Below are 13,231 nucleotides of genomic sequence, written 5' to 3'. Positions count from 1 at the left end.
AGATTCCAGCATGACAGCGATCCAGAGCTCACATCCAGATTGAAAAAGAAAGGTTAATCACACACAGAACAGACACTCTCGCCTGCCCATCCCGATCCCCAGAGCTCAATCCAGCTGAAGCTCTGTGATTCCGATTCAGGATGGCAGCTCAGTGAGGGAAACCAAAGGGTCTGAAGGGGTGTGAGCAAGTCTGCATGAAGGACTGGTCATACGGTGGTCCTGTGAAGTGCCAGGACCTCAGAGCTCACTGTAGGAGGTCTCATCACTAGAATTCCTGCCAGATGAATACTAACAACAAGGGGGTGAAGAAATGTAACCTTTGTCTTTTGAAACTTAAATTATTAATAGCAAATATGAACGTGCTGTGTGCAATGCTGTTACAATTACCGTGTAACTCTTGAGGAATTTTTAATGCAAGAAGCATGATCCAATCTGTAAATCTTTCTGTTATTTGGTGATACAGTGTTATCCGATCCCCTGATGGGATAAGAGCTTATCTGAACAATAAGTCGAAATAAATCTGGATCATTTCAAAGGAACTCTATGTATGTGACTACAGCACAAAATCCCACAACATTGTGACTTTCAATTCATTCTTATTCCTATAATTATAGCCTAAAATCGAATTGAATTTAGTCACAGCAAATCACAATGCCAGCACTGCTCTAAGACAAGAAGAGTTGCAAATGAATTTGGTAGAGGGATGTGAATTTCAGCTCCCGCGTTCTCTCAGTGACCTCGTCCTTTGATATGGCTTCCTCAGCCTGTGGTCTAGTGTGCCACACATGGGGGAGTCAGACAGGTTCCTTTGAGGATCTCAGGACGAAGGCTGGGGAGGGGTGCGAGTGTGCGAGAGGGTTACCTGCCACTGTCCCCTCGCAGCTGTCGCCCCTACTGGGACACAAAAGCACCACCCAAGTGAAAAAACGACCGGCTCACAGGTGGCTCTGCTCTGGCCCGTCTCCCAGCAGACCGAGCAGAGGGGACAGCTCCCCTAGAAAGGACACCTGAAAACACAGACTAACATATCTCACCCAGTCTTTCATCTTGGGACATGCTCCAACCTGTTGTCCCTGTCAGTCCTAGCAGAGAGACACACTGAGGGTATGCAGCTACAACTTGTATTTGCTTACTCTCTGCATAGAACTCCGTAGAGCACAAATGTATTTGATTTGTGTCTCCATACATCAGGCTTAAATACCTTCCAGAATTTATCCATCTTAAGTATATAAATGAGCTTAATTTGACTTTTTTTGAACAGGTGTAATAGCTTTAACCAGAGATCCCACAGATTCTGCTGATCCACCTGGGAATTCAACTTCAGTCACATTTGTTTTTTACAGTGTCACCTGTCTGTTAGTCCGTTCCTGTGACCATTGGTGAGAAAATTCCATCCTGCCAGGGTTCTGTGCGTAGTTTGAAGAAATGTCTTACAACACCCAACGCCGACACCCCCCCGAGAACCCCCACACACCGCCCAACGCCCACAAACCCCACAGACCCCAAAACCCCCACACACCCCGCAGAACCCCCACACACCGCCCAACACCCACACACCCCACAGCCCCCAAAACCCCCACACACTCCCCAGAACCCCCACACACCACCCAACGCCCACAAACCCCACAGCCCCCAAAACCCTGACACACCGCCCAACGCCCACATACCCCCTAGAACCCCCACACACCGCCCAACGCCCACAGTCCCCAGAGCCCCCACACACCGCCAAACGCCCACAGTCCCCAGAGCCCCCACACACCGCCCAACGCCCACACACTCCCCAGAACCCCCACACACCGCCCAACGCCCACACACCCCCAAGAACCCCCACACACCCACCACACACCCCCACAGCCCCATCCGCACACACCCCATTCTGGTAAGACCCGGCCCGGACTTGACTGCTGTGGAACTGAAGCCCAGTAGGCCTCGGCGCTGCTCAGAATCTGGTGAAGGAATTTCTTCACGATCGATCAGGAAGAGAGAATCCAACCACATCATTGCAGCACTGAGGCAAAGACAGAGGTGCCAGCCCCCTGCACAGCGCCAGACCAGAGCCCACACCCGCCGGGCCAGACCGAGCCAAGACCCGCCGGGTCAGACCACAGCCCACACCCGCCGGGCCAGACCGGAGCCCAAACCCGCCGGGCCAGACCACAGTCCGAACCCACCGGGGCAGACCACAGCCCAGACCCGCCGGGCAGACCACAGCCCAGACCCGCCGGGCCAGACCACAGTCCGAACCAGCCGTGAAAAACCACAGCCTGAAACCGTCCCACCAGGCCAGACCACAGACAGGACCCGCCGGCCCTGGCCAGACCAGAGCCCCATCCGCACACCCCAACTCCCACACACACAACACCACACACCGCCCAACGCCGACACACCCCCCCGAACCCACACACATCGCTCAACGCCCACACACCCCCCAGAACCCCCACACACCGCCCAACGCCCACACACCCCACAGCCCCCACACACCGCCCAACGCCCACACACCCCCCCGAACCCACACACATCGCCCAACGCCCACACACCCACCAGAACCCCCGCACACCGCCCAAACGCCCCCACACCCCCCAGAAACCCCACACACCACCCAACGCCCACACACCCCCCGAACCCCCACACACCGCCCAACGCCCACAGCCCCCAGAACCCCCACACACCGCCCAACGCCCACAGCCCCCAGAACCCCCGCACACCGCCCAAACGCCCACACACCCCCCTGAAACCCCACACACCGCCAATGCCCACACACCCCCGAGAACCCCCACACACCGCCCAACGCCCAGAAACCCCACAACCCCCAAAACCCCCACACGCCGCCCAACGCCCACAAACCCCACAGCCCCCAGAACCCCCACACACCGCCCAACGCCCACACACCCCCGAGAACCCCCACACACCGCCCAAATGCCCACACACCCCCCTGAAACCCCACACACCGCCCAACGCCCACACACCCCCCGAACCCCCACACACCGCCCAACGCCCACAGCCCCCAGAACCCACACACACCATCCAACGCCCACAGGCCCCAGAACCCCCACACACCACCCAAACGCCCACACACCCCCCGAACCCCCACACACCGCCCAACGCCCACAGCCCCCAGAACCCCCACACACCGCCCAACGCCCACACACCCCCCGAACCCCCACACACCGCCCAACGCCCACAGCCCCCAGAACCCCCACACACCGCCCAAACGCCCACACACCCCCCTGAAACCCCACAAACCGCCCAACGCCCACACACTCCCCAAAACCCCCACACACCGCCCAACGCCCACACACCCACCACACACCCCCACAGCCCCATCCGCACACACCCCATTCTGGTAAGACCCGGCCCGGACTTGACTGCTGTGGAACTGAAGCCCAGTAGGCCTCGGCGCTGCTCAGAATCTGGTGAAGGAATTTCTTCACGATCGATCAGGAAGAGAGAATCCAACCACATCATTGCAGCACTGAGGCAAAGACAGAGGTGCCAGCCCCCTGCACAGCGCCAGACCAGAGCCCACACCCGCCGGGCCAGACCGAGCCAAGACCCGCCGGGTCAGACCACAGCCCACACCCGCTGGGCCAGACTGGAGCCCAAACCCGCCGGGCCAGACCGGAGCCCAAACCCGCCGGGCCAGACCACAGTCCGAACCCACCGGGGCAGACCACAGCCCAGACCCGCCGGGCAGACCAGAGCCCAGACCCGCCGGGCCAGACCACAGTCCGAACCAGCCGTGAAAAACCACAGCCTGAAACCGTCCCACCAGGCCAGACCACAGACAGGACCCGCCGGGCCGGGCCAGACCAGAGCCCCATCCGCACACCCCAACTCCCACACACACAACACCACACACCGCCCAACGCCGACACACCCCCAAGAACCCCCGCACACCGCCCAAACGCCCACACACCCCCCAGAAACCCCACACACCACCCAACGCCTACACACCCCCGAACCCCCACACACCGCCCAACGCCCACAGCCCCCAGAACCCCCACACACTGCCCAACGCCCACAGCCCCCAGAACCCCCACACACCACCCAACGCCCACAGGCCCCAGAACCCCCACGTACCGCCCAACGCCCACACACCCCCCAGAACCCCGACACACCGACCAACGCCCACACACCCCTCAGAACCCCCATGTACCGCCCAACGCCCACACACCCCCCAGAACCCCCAAACACCGCCCAATGCCCACACACCCCCCAGAACCCCCACAAACCCCACAGCCCCAACACACCGCCCAATGCCCACACACCCAACAGCCCCCAGAACCCCCACACACTACCTAACGCAAACAGCAGCCAGAACTCCCGCGCACCCCACAGCCCCCACAAACCCATCACACACCCCCAAAGCCCACAAACCCCCTCAAACCCATCCGCACACACCCTCACTGCCACACAGCCAACGCACCTCCCACGCCCAGCCACCACTGCGTCACACAGCTGCCGGCACACCTCGCCCTGCCCGGCCACCACTGTGTCACACCCTGCAGCTGCCAGCGCACCTCACTGTGCCCGGCCACAACTGCGTCACACCTCGCCAGGCCCGGCCACCACTGCGTCACACCCTGCAGCTGCCGGCGCACCACACTGCGCCCGGCCACCACTGCGTCACACCCTGCAGCTGCCGGCGCACCTCACCGTGCCCGGCCACAACTGCGTCACATCTCGCTAGGCCCGGCCACCACTGCGTCACACCCTGCAGCTGCCGGCGCACCTCACCGTGCCCGGCCACAACTGCGTCACACCTCACCAGGCCCGGCCACCACTGCGTCACACCCTACAGCTGCCGGCGCACCACACTGCGCCCGGCCACCACTGCGTCACACCCTACAGCTGCCGGCGCACCACACTGCGCCCGGCCACCACTGCGTCACACCCTGCAGCTGCCAGCGCACCTCACCGTGCCCGGCCACAACTGCGTCACACCTGGCCAAGCCCGGCCACCACTGCGTCACACCCTGCAGCTGCCGGCGCACCTCACCGTGCCCGGCCACAACTGCGTCACACCCTGCAGCTGCCAGCGCACCTCACCGTGCCCGGCCACAACTGCGTCACATCTCGCCAGGCCCAGCCACCACTGCGTCACACCCTGCAGCTGCCGGTGCACCTCACCGTGCCCGGCCACAACTGCGTCACATCTCGCTAGGCCCGGCCACCACTGCGTCATAACCCCACAGCCCCCAGAACCCCCAGACACTGCCAACGCTAACACACCCCACAGAATACCCCACACACCGCAAAAGCCCACACACCACAGAACCCCCAAACAAGGCCCAACACCCCCACAGCCCCCAGAACCACCACACACCGCCCAACGCCCACAGCCCCCAGAACCCCCACACAACAACCAACGCCCACAGCCCCCAGAACCCCCACACACCGCCCAACGCCCACACTCCCCAGAACCCCCACACACCGCCCAATGCCCACACATACCACAGCCCCCAGAACCCCCACACACCGCCCAATGCACACACATACCACAGCCCCCAGAACCCCCACACACCGCCCAACGCCCACAGCACCCAGAACCCCCACACACCGCCCAACGCCCACACACCCCCCAGAACCCCCACACACCGCCCAACGCCCACACACCCCCCAAAACCCCCACACACCGCTCAAACGCCCACACACCCCCCAGAACCCTGACACACCACCCAACGCCCACACACCCCCGAGAACCCCCACACACCGCCCAACGCCCACACCCCACAGCCCCCACACACCACACACCGCCCAACGCCCAAACACCCCCGAGAACCCCCACACACCGCCCAACACCCACAAACTCCACACCCCCCAAAACCCCCACACACCGCCCAACGCCCACAGCCCCCAGAACCCCCACACACCGCCCAACTCCCACACACCCCCCAGAACCCCCACACACGCCCTGAGAACCCCCACACACCGCCCAACGCCCACACCCCACAGCCCCCAAAACCCCCACACACCCCCCAGAACTCCCACACACCGCCCAACGCCCACACACCCCCAAGAACCCCCACACACCGCCCAACGCCCACACACCCCCCCGAACCCCCACACACGCCCTGAGAACCCCCACACACCGCCCAACGCCCACAAACCCCAGAGCCCCCAAAACCCCCACACACCGCCCAACGCCCACAAACCCCACAGCCCCCACACACCGCCCAACGCCCACAAACGCCGCAGAACTCCCACACACCGCCCAACGCCCACACACCCCCCAAAACCCCCAAACACCTCCCAACGACCACACACCCCACAGCAACCACACACCGCCCAACGCCCACACACCCCAAAGCACCCCCACACACCGCCCAACGCCCACAGCACCCAGAACCCCCACACACCGCCCAACGCCCACACACCCCCAGAACCCCCACACACCGCCCAACGCCCATACACCCCCCCTAAACCTCACACACCGCCCAGCGCCAACACACCCCCGAGAACCCCCACACACCGCCCAATGCCCACAAACCCCACAGCCCCCAAAACCCCCACACACCGCCCAACGCCCACAAACCCCACAGCCCCCAAAACCCCCACACACCGCCCAACGCCCACACACGCCCCAGAACCCCCACACACCGCCCAACGCCCACAAACTCCACATCCCCAAAAACCCCCACACACCCCCCAAAACCCCCACACACCGCCCAACGCCCACACACCCCCAAGAACCCCCACACACCGCCCAACGCCTATACACCCCCCAGAACCCCCACACACCACCCAACGCCCACACAACCCCGAGAACCCCCACACACCGCCCAACGCCCACAAACCCCACAGCCCCCAAAACCCCCACACACCGCCCAACACCCACAAACCCCACAGCCCCCAAAACCCCCAAGCACCGCCCAACGCCCACACACCCCCCAGAACCCCCACACACCACCCAACGCCCACACACCCCCAAGAACCCCCACACACCGCCCAACGCCCACACACCCCCCTGAACCCCCACACACCGCCCAACGCCCACACACCCCCGAGAACCCCCACACACCGCCCAACGCCCACAAACCCCACAGCCCCCAAAACCCCCACACACCGCCCAACGCCCACACACCCCCCAGAATCCCCACACACCGCCCAGCGCCCACAAACCCCCGAGAACCCCCACACACCACCCAACACCCACACATCCCCGAGAACCCCTACACACCGCCCAACGCCCACAAACCCCACAGCCCCTAAAACCCCCACACACCGCCCAACGCCCACAAACCCCACAGCCCCCAAAACCCCAACACACCGCCCAATGCATACAAACCCCACACCCCCAAAACCCCCACACACCCCCCAACGCCCACACACCCCCCAGAACCCCCACACACCACCCAACGCCCACAAACCCCCAAGAACCCCCACACACCGCCCAACGCCCACACACCCCCGAGAACCCCCACACACCGCCCAACACCCACACACCCCCAAGAACCCCCACACACCGCCCAGCGCCCACACACCCCCCAAAACCCCCACACACCGCCCAACGCCCACACCCCACAGCCCCCAAAACCCCCACACACCGCCCAGCGCCCACACACCCCCGAGAACCCCCACACACCGCCCAACGCCCACACCCCACAGCCCCCAAAACCCCCACACACCGCCCAACGCCCACAGCCCCCAGAACCCCCACAGACCGCCCAATGCCCACACACCCCCCAGAACCCCCACACACCGCCTAACGCCCAGAAACCCCACAGCCCCCAAAACCCCCACACACCGCCCAACGCCCACAAACCCCACAGCCCCCGAGAACCCCCACACACCTCCCAACGCCCACACACCCCCGAGAACCCCCACACACCGCCCACCGCCCACAAACCCCCAAGAACCCCCACACACCGCCCAGCGCCCACACACCCCCCAGAAACCCCACACACCGCCCAGCGCCCACACACCCCCGAGAAACCCCACACACCGCCCAACGCCCACACCCCACAGACCCCTAAACCCCCACACACCGCCCAACGCCCACACACCCCCGAGAACCCCCACACACCGCCCAACGCCCACACACCCCCCAGAACCCCCACACACCCCCGAGAACCCCCACACACCCCCCGGCGCCCACACACCCCCGAAAACCCCCACACACCGCCCAGCGCCCACAATCCCCACAGCCCCCAAAACCCCCACACACCGCCCAACGCCCACACACCCCCGAGAACCCCCACACACCCCCCAACGCCCACACACCCCCCAAAACCCCCACACACCGCCCAACGCCCACACACCCCCGAGAACCCCCACACACCGCCCAACGCCCACACACCCCCCAGAATCCCCACACACCGCCCAGCGCCCACACACCCCCGAGAACCCCCACACACCGCCCAACGCCCACACCCCGCAGCCCCCTAAACCCCCACACACCGCCCAACGCCCACAAACCCCACAGCCCCCAAAACCCCCACACACCGCCCAACGCCCACAAACCCCACAGCCCCCAAAACCCCCACACACCGCCCAACGCCCACAAACCCCACAGCCCCCGAGAACCCCCACACACCTCCCAACGCCCACACACCCCCGAGAACACCCACACACCGCCCACCGCCCACAAACCCCCAAGAACCCCCACACACCGCCCAGCGCCCACACACCCCCCAGAAACCCCACACACCGCCCAGCGCCCACACACCCCCGAGAAACCCCACACACCGCCCAACGCCCACACCCCACAGACCCCTAAACCCCCACACACCGCCCAACGCCCACACACACCCGAGAACCCCCACACACCGCCCAACGCCCACACACCCCCCAGAACCCCCACACACCCCCGAGAACCCCCACACACCCCCCGGCGCCCACACACCCCCGAAAACCCCCACACACCGCCCAGCGCCCACAATCCCCACAGCCCCCAAAACCCCCACACACCGCCCAACGCCCACACACCCCCGAGAACCCCCACACACCCCCCAACGCCCACACACCCCCCAAAACCCCCACACACCGCCCAACGCCCACACACCCCCAAGAACCCCCACACACCGCCCAGCGCCCACACACCCCCGAGAACCCCCACACACCGCCCAACGCCCACACCCCGCAGCCCCCTAAACCCCCACACACCGCCCAACGCCCACAAACCCCACAGCCCCTAAAACCCCCACACACCGCCCAACGCCCACAAACCCCACAGCCCCCAAAACCCCAACACACCGCCCAACGCATACAAACCCCACACCCCCAAAACCCCCACACACCGCCCAACGCCCACACCCCCCCCAAAACCCCCACACACCGCCCAACGCCCACAAACCCCACAGCCCCCGAGAACCCCCACACACCTCCCAACGCCCACACACCCCCGAGAACCCCCACACACCGCCCAACGCCCACAAACCCCCAAGAACCCCCACACACCGCCCAGCGACCACACACCCCCGAGAAACCCCACACACCGCCCAATGCCCACACCCCACAGCCCCCTACACCCCCACACACCGCCCAACGCTCACACACCCCCGAGAACCCCCACACACCGCCCAACGCCCACACACCCCCCAGAATCCCCACACACCGCCCAGCACCCACACACCCCCGAGAACCCCCACACACCGCCCAACGCCCACACCCCGCAGCCCCCTAAACCCCCACACACCGCCCAACGCCCACAAACCCCACAGCCCCCAAAACCCCCACACACCTCCCAACGCCCACAAACCACACAGCCCCCAAAACCCCAACACACCGCCCAACGCATACAAACCCCACACCCCCAAAACCCCCACACACCGCCCAACGCCCACACACCCCCAAAACCCCAATACACCGCCCAACGCCCACACCCCACAGCCCCCAAAATCCCCACACACCGCCCAACGCCCACACACCCCCCCGAACCCACACACACCGCCCAACGCCCACACACCCCCCAGAACCCCCACACACCACCCAACGCCCACACACCCCCAAGAACCCCCACACACCGCCCAACGTCCACACACCCCCCTGAACCCCCACACACCGCCCAACGCCCACACACCCCCGAGAACCCCCACACACCGCCCAACGCCCACAAACCCCACAGCCCCCAAAACCCCCACACACCGCCCAACGCCCACAAACCCCCCAGAACCCCCACACACCGCCCAACGCCCACACAACCCCCAGAACCCCCATACACCGCCCAGCGCCCACACACCCCCCAGAACCCCCACACACCGCCCAACGCCCACACACCCCCCAGAACCCCCACACACCGCCCGGCGCCCACACACCCCCGAGAACCCCCACACACCGCCCGGCGCCCACACACCCCCGAGAACGCCCACACACCGCCCAACGCCCACAAACCCCACAACCCCCAAAACCCCCACACACCGCCCAACGCCCACACCCCACAGCCCCCAAAACCCCCACACACCGCCCAACGCCCACAGCCCCCAGAACCCCCACAGACCGCCCAATGCCCACACACCCCCCAGAACCCCCACACACCGCCCAACGCCCACAAACCCCACAGCCCCCAAAACCCCCACACACCGCCCAACGCCCACAAACCCCACAGCCCCCGAGAACCCCCACACACCTCCCAACGCCCACACACCCCCGAGAACCCCCACACACCGCCCAACGCCCACAAACCCCCAAGAACCCCCACACACCGCCCAGCGCCCACACACCCCCCAGAACCCCCACACACCGCCCAGCGCCCACACACCCCCGAGAAACCCCACACACCGCCCAATGCCCACACCCCACAGCCCCCTAAACCCCCACACACCGCCCAACGCCCACACACCCCCGAGAACCCCCACACACCGCCCGGCGCCCACACACCCCCGAGAACCCCCACACACCGCCCAGCGCCCACAAACCCCACAGCCCCCAAAACCCCCACACACCGCCCAACGCCCACACACCCCCGAGAACCCCCACACACCGCCCAACGCCCACACACCCCCCAGAACCCCCACACACCGCCCAGAGCCCACACACCCCCGAGAACCCCCACACACCACCCAACGCCCACAAACCCCACAGCCCCCAAAACCCCCACACACCGCCCAACGCCCACACACCCCCGAGAACCCCCACACACCGCCCAACGCCCACACACCCCCCAGAACCCCCACACACCGCCCAGCTTCCACACACCCCCGAGAACCCCCACACACCGCCCAACGCCCACAAACCCCACAGCCCCCAAAACCCCCACACACCGCCCAACGCCCACAAACCCCACAGCCCCCAAAACCCCCACACACCGCCCAACGCCCACACACCCCCCAGAACCCCCACACACCGCCCAACAACCACACAACCCCCAGAACCCCCATACACCGCCCAGCGCCCACACACCCCCCAGAACCCCCACACACCGCCCGGCGCCCACACACCCCCGAGAACCCCCACACACCGCCCAGCGCCCACAAACCCCACAGCCCCCAAAACCCCCACACACCGCCCAACGCCCACACACCCCCGAGAACCCCCACACACCGCCCAACGCCCACACACCCCCCAGAACCCCCACACACCGCCCAGAGCCCACACACCCCCGAGAACCCCCACACACCACCCAACGCCCACAAACCCCACAGCCCCCAAAACCCCCACACACCGCCCAACGCCCACAAACCCCACAGCCCCTAAAACCCCCACACACCGCCCAACGCCCACAAACCCCACAGCCCCCAAAACCCCAACACACCGCCCAACGCATACAAACCCCACACCCCCAAAACCCCCACACACCGCCCAACGCCCACACCCCCCCCAAAACCCCCACACACCGCCCAACGCCCACAAACCCCACAGCCCCCGAGAACCCCCACACACCTCCCAACGCCCACACACCCCCGAGAACCCCCACACACCGCCCAACGCCCACAAACCCCCAAGAACCCCCACACACCGCCCAGCGACCACACACCCCCGAGAAACCCCACACACCGCCCAATGCCCACACCCCACAGCCCCCTACACCCCCACACACCGCCCAACGCTCACACACCCCCGAGAACCCCCACACACCGCCCAACGCCCACACACCCCCCAGAATCCCCACACACCGCCCAGCACCCACACACCCCCGAGAACCCCCACACACCGCCCAACGCCCACACCCCGCAGCCCCCTAAACCCCCACACACCGCCCAACGCCCACAAACCCCACAGCCCCCAAAACCCCCACACACCTCCCAACGCCCACAAACCACACAGCCCCCAAAACCCCAACACACCGCCCAACGCATACAAACCCCACACCCCCAAAACCCCCACACACCGCCCAACGCCCACACACCCCCAAAACCCCAATACACCGCCCAACGCCCACACCCCACAGCCCCCAAAATCCCCACACACCGCCCAACGCCCACACACCCCCCCGAACCCACACACACCGCCCAACGCCCACACACCCCCCAGAACCCCCACACACCACCCAACGCCCACACACCCCCAAGAACCCCCACACACCGCCCAACGTCCACACACCCCCCTGAACCCCCACACACCGCCCAACGCCCACACACCCCCGAGAACCCCCACACACCGCCCAACGCCCACAAACCCCACAGCCCCCAAAACCCCCACACACCGCCCAACGCCCACAAACCCCCCAGAACCCCCACACACCGCCCAACGCCCACACAACCCCCAGAACCCCCATACACCGCCCAGCGCCCACACACCCCCCAGAACCCCCACACACCGCCCAACGCCCACACACCCCCCAGAACCCCCACACACCGCCCGGCGCCCACACACCCCCGAGAACCCCCACACACCGCCCGGCGCCCACACACCCCCGAGAACGCCCACACACCGCCCAACGCCCACAAACCCCACAACCCCCAAAACCCCCACACACCGCCCAACGCCCACACCCCACAGCCCCCAAAACCCCCACACACCGCCCAACGCCCACAGCCCCCAGAACCCCCACAGACCGCCCAATGCCCACACACCCCCCAGAACCCCCACACACCGCCCAACGCCCACAAACCCCACAGCCCCCAAAACCCCCACACACCGCCCAACGCCCACAAACCCCACAGCCCCCGAGAACCCCCACACACCTCCCAACGCCCACACACCCCCGAGAACCCCCACACACCGCCCAACGCCCACAAACCCCCAAGAACCTCCACACACCGCCCAGCGCCCACACACCCCCCAGAACCCCCACACACCGCCCAGCGCCCACACACCCCCGAGAAACCCCACACACCGCCCAATGCCCACA

This window comes from Atractosteus spatula, chromosome 17, assembly GCF_055471065.1.
Source record: "Atractosteus spatula isolate fAtrSpa1 chromosome 17, fAtrSpa1.hap1, whole genome shotgun sequence".
In the NCBI taxonomy this organism is placed as follows: Eukaryota; Metazoa; Chordata; class Actinopteri; order Semionotiformes; family Lepisosteidae; genus Atractosteus; species Atractosteus spatula.
This window is presented reverse-complemented; position numbering follows the sequence as displayed.